General features: G+C 44.2%; 1 long non-coding RNA gene across 1 annotated transcript in view; it reads right to left on the reverse strand.

Annotated features, from left to right (window-relative positions):
* Positions 1 to 3,565: 3,565 nt before the first annotated feature.
* Positions 3,566 to 4,494, reverse strand: part of LOC123521324 — a 2,933-nt gene continuing 2,004 nt past the window's right edge. Inside the window, exon 2 of the long non-coding RNA XR_006679778.1 lies at positions 3,566 to 4,007. This is a non-coding gene — a long non-coding RNA (uncharacterized LOC123521324). The remainder of the gene's footprint in view (positions 4,008 to 4,494) is intronic.

Genomic DNA, 4,494 nt, shown 5'->3' on the forward strand with positions numbered 1-4,494 from the left:
TCCCATAACTTCAGGGAATCATTATTCCTGCTTTTTCTGAAGGGTTATCTACTTTGGTTTTCATCTATCAAGTGCTCTTAATTATACAAATGAACATACGCAGGTCTAACAAAATGAGGTGAAACAAAGGTCATAACAGTAAGGGAAGGAAATATTAAAGAACTAGAGAATCGTTGTTTCATCAGTGCTATACCACTCCCTTCTGTGTGGGACTGTTCGATTATGTTATATGCTTTGTCCATGTCCAAGCATCAATTTGATTGCCTGTTTTTGAACTTTTGACACCTATTCCCATTGACACCTCATGATCACAGGTTGGTGTGCTTCTTCCACGTAGGCTTTATTGCTTCCCAGCTAGATGGCCGCTTGTTTATCTTCACATTTACTTATGCACCCATTTTGTCTTCAGCAATCCTTTTGGGAAGTTATCATACATTCCCTGCTAGATGGTCGCTTGACTTCATTGGCTTGAATTTCCGATAGTTCCTACAGCCATTGCTGAGTGATCTGAGCAGAATTTTATTTGCATATGCTATTAATATTATCTGATAATTTCCACATTCTGTTTGACTACCTTTGGAATGGGTGCAAATATAGATTTCTTCCAGTTGTTTGGCCAGATAGCAGTTTTCCAAATTCCTTGGCATACTGTGTGATTACAAGGTGTTGATAGGATCAGTATCAAAGACCCAGAACAAAAAATCATATCATTGTGAATGAGGGGGAAGTGCAGAGTGGAGACCCAAAACTAATCTGTAGACAATTGGACATCCCCTCACAGAAGGACCTCAAGGAGATGAGCCAGTTAGGGCGCAGTATAGCACCAATGAAACCTACAACTTTCCTCCAGTTCTGTAATGCTTCCTACCTCCCCTCCCCCCCACTATCATGACCTCAATTCTACCTTGCAAATCTGGGTAGACCAGAGCATGTACACTGGTACAGATAAGAGCTGGAAACACAGGGAATCCAGGACAGATAAACCCCTCAGGTCCAATATTGAGAGTAGCAATATTAGGAGGGTAAGGGAAAGTTGGGGGGAGAAAGGGGAAATTGATCTAAATATAAACCCCCTCCCTGGGGGATGGACAACAGAAAAGTGCATGAAGGGAGACATTGGTCAGGGTAAGACATGAAAAAATATTAATTTATAAATTATTAAGGGTTCGTGAGGGAGGGTAGAGGGGGAAAAAAGAGCTGCTACCAAAGGCTCAAGTAGAAAGAAAATGTTTTCAGAATAATGGATGCATGTATGGATTGTGATAAAAGTATGAACCCCTAATAAAATGTTTAAAAAGTACCCATAAAACAAAAATGTTTCCAAGAATAGAATCATAGATTTGACAAATGTATTAAGTGTAATGGAGAGCTTTGAAGGTTCTAAGGTTACTTTGTAAAAATATTTAAATGCATAGCTTTGAAAAAGTTTTGAAAATGATGGCAACAAATGTACTTGACACAATGGATGGTGATAGTTGTACAAGCCCCCAATAAAATTATTTTTAAAAAAGAATTTCTACAAAATTATAGAAACATTTATTAAATAAAAATTGGAAACCAAATTTCTTGGCATAGACTAGTGAGTGATTTCAATGTTTTATCAGCTTGTTGAAATATTTCAATGGGCATTCATTCCATCAACTCCTTGAGCCTTGTTTTTAACTAATGTCTTTAGTACAGCTCGGGTTCCTTCCTTCAGTACCATTGGTTCTTGTTCATACGCAGCCTTTTAAACTGGATCTTGACCATGCCATTTCCCTGTGTATGTTCTTGAAGTCATCTCACAGCTGGTCAGGTCCGTCATCAGTGTTCGATGGATCACATCTCTTCTTGAGATGTTCTTTAAATCCAGGTGGGGTGGGGTATTCTCAAGGACATATTTTGGCACTCATGTACTTAATTTTTATCAGCTTCATCCTGAATAAGCAATTGACGATCTGCTCCACTGTCAGCCCCAGGTATCATGTCGCCTGCTGTCCCATTGACTTCCCATAGTCAGTTGGATTCCTGGGTATTTTATCTGGTGAGGTCCACGTGTTTCGATAGTCATTGTTTATGTTGTTGAAAAACAGTATGTGCAATGAAGATGGTCTTACAAAATTATACCATGCAATTTCCAGCTTCATTTCTATCACTGAGGCCCTATTTTCTAACTATTCCTTCCTCAGATTACTGATCTTTCATTTCTTTTCTGATGAGTTCCAATTTTCCTAGATTCATACTTCATACATTCCATGTCCCACTTCTGAATAGATGTTTGCAGCCATTTCTTCTCATTGTGAGTCTTGTTCCATCAGCAAATGAAGCCCTGAAAGCTTTAATCCATCCACAGCATTATGGTTTACTCTACTTTATCAAGGTAGCTCTTCAGTCATATTTTGAGCCTCCACTTCTGGCACTGTATCTGACAGTGTTCCACTGCTATTTATCAGGTCTTTATTGGCTAATTTCAGAAATGGATTATTCCTTTCTTTCTTCTGTGTAGTCTAGAAGCACCCCTTAAACGTGTTCACTTTGAGTGACCCTGTTAACACTTGAAGTACCAGTGAGATAGCTACTAGCATCACAGCAACACACCACGGTATGACAAAATGACTGATTTCAAACTGAGAGACGAGTGGTGTGGATTAGCTAGAGAAGTCCAATGTAGGGGCTTGAGCACTCCCGCTCCCCAGAGAGATTTATGTGGTATTTGCTGGAAGCTTGTACAATCCATGACATCCACTGCTTCCTTGTGCAAAGGCCATTCACCCCTTGGCATATCCTTTGCTGAAAAACACCTACTTTTTAGCAAAGATCTCTGCCTGGCTCTTTAAAGCCTTCAAATCTGGCCCTCAGGGGACTTTAAAAAAGTAATGCCCACCCACATAAGTTGCCTGCTCTGGCTAAACTGGTCTTCTTGATGCCTTCTCCTAACACACCCTAGTTGCCCCAAACCCCTCAACATCTGTAACACTGGCCCTGCAATCACTCACCCCTTCAATCTTCAGGGCCCTGCTGCAACGCCACTGCCTCCAGGAAGCCTCCCTACACGATCTTGTCATCTCTTCTGCTACTACCTTTTCTTACGGGCAGATCTTGTGTTTCAGTGACATCCCCAAGGCAGTGAGCTTGTCTCAGACTGCTCCCCCAGGCAGTTCCCACAGGCATCACTCGACGAACATCTGGTACACATGGATCAAACAGCCTCTGCCCTGCCTCAAGGCTCAGTCTCTTCCTGTGACTTCCACATGGATGGCCCATGAGAGGAAAGGAGACAAGGTCCTTAAAAGACCAGGAGTGGGTGGTGGGGCAGAAGACAGGACATTCTCACCACTGAAACTAAGATTCAGTAGCAGAGGTTGGCCCCGGTCTCCTCTATCATTTACTCGAGGTGTGACCCTAACTCCTCTGGCCTATCTTCTCATCCATAAAATGAGGATGATGTTTGCCCCACTTACCTTACAGAAGCCGTGTGAGATACGAAGGAGGACACAATAGGTAAGTGCTATATAATAACTGTCTGAACAGTAGCCGGTGTTAGCAACACGAACAAGGTGAAAAGAACTCAGGCAGGGCCCGACTCTTGGCCCCAGGATGAAGATGGCTTTTATTTCCTCTCTGGGGGAGGGGGGGTGGGGATCCTTTCCCAGGGCACACCAACCTAAAGAAGGAGCATGCTCAGAGGACGGGCTGGAAGAGCAGGACCAGCATCAGAAGGGCTCCTCCGTGTCCACTTCCAGCCCCTCGGCTGCAGGGATGTGCCTGAGGGTCACTCCCCTGGGCGTGACAACTCCTGCATTCACAGAGGCACACGGAGGCATCTGCTGGTGCTGAGGGGGGTGGGGGTGGGGGGGAAAGGCCAGTTAGCCGACCCCACACACCCGATGCCAGCCAGGGTGGTAACGGTTCACTAGACCTGGCTGGTGTGATTCTTCTCCCAACAGGGACTCTCAAGAAGGGCCTGAGGCAGTGCTCACTCCAGTGGCTGGTCCTTTAAATGTCCATCTCAAACTGGGACTCTTCACCTGGGAGAGAAGACCAGAGGGTCAGGTGCGCCTCAGACCCAGAGAGAGGCCATAGGTGTTCCCTCTGAAGTTCTGCAGGAAGAGCAGGCACCAGTGTTCTGCTGTCAAGGAGGGTGAACAGGGCAGGACTGATGGGAATTCCTGGGAACACAAGCCCCCCAAGGGTTGTTTCTCAGCCAGGCTCTCTCCTCTGATCTCAGAGGAGAGGGTGAAGGTTTACTCTCACTGTCAGAAGTGACAGTTTTTCATGGTGCATAATTTCTACCCTTGTTTAATAAGGCAAGTAAGTGGCTACATATGGTTTGATCTTTATGCCTTGACCGTAATATTTTTCCAAGCAGGTATCGGATTTCTGACTAGAACAGTGGTTCTCAACCTTCCTAATGCCATGACCCTTTCCTACAGTCCTCATGTGGTTGTGACCCCCCCAACCATAAAATTATTTTCGTTGCTACTTCATAACTGCAATTTTGCTACTGTTATGAAT

The sequence above is a fragment of the Echinops telfairi genome, unplaced genomic scaffold (genome assembly GCF_000313985.2).
Source record: "Echinops telfairi isolate 266 unplaced genomic scaffold, ASM31398v2 ScPeMD7_9;HRSCAF=40, whole genome shotgun sequence".
Taxonomy (NCBI): Eukaryota; Metazoa; Chordata; class Mammalia; order Afrosoricida; family Tenrecidae; genus Echinops; species Echinops telfairi.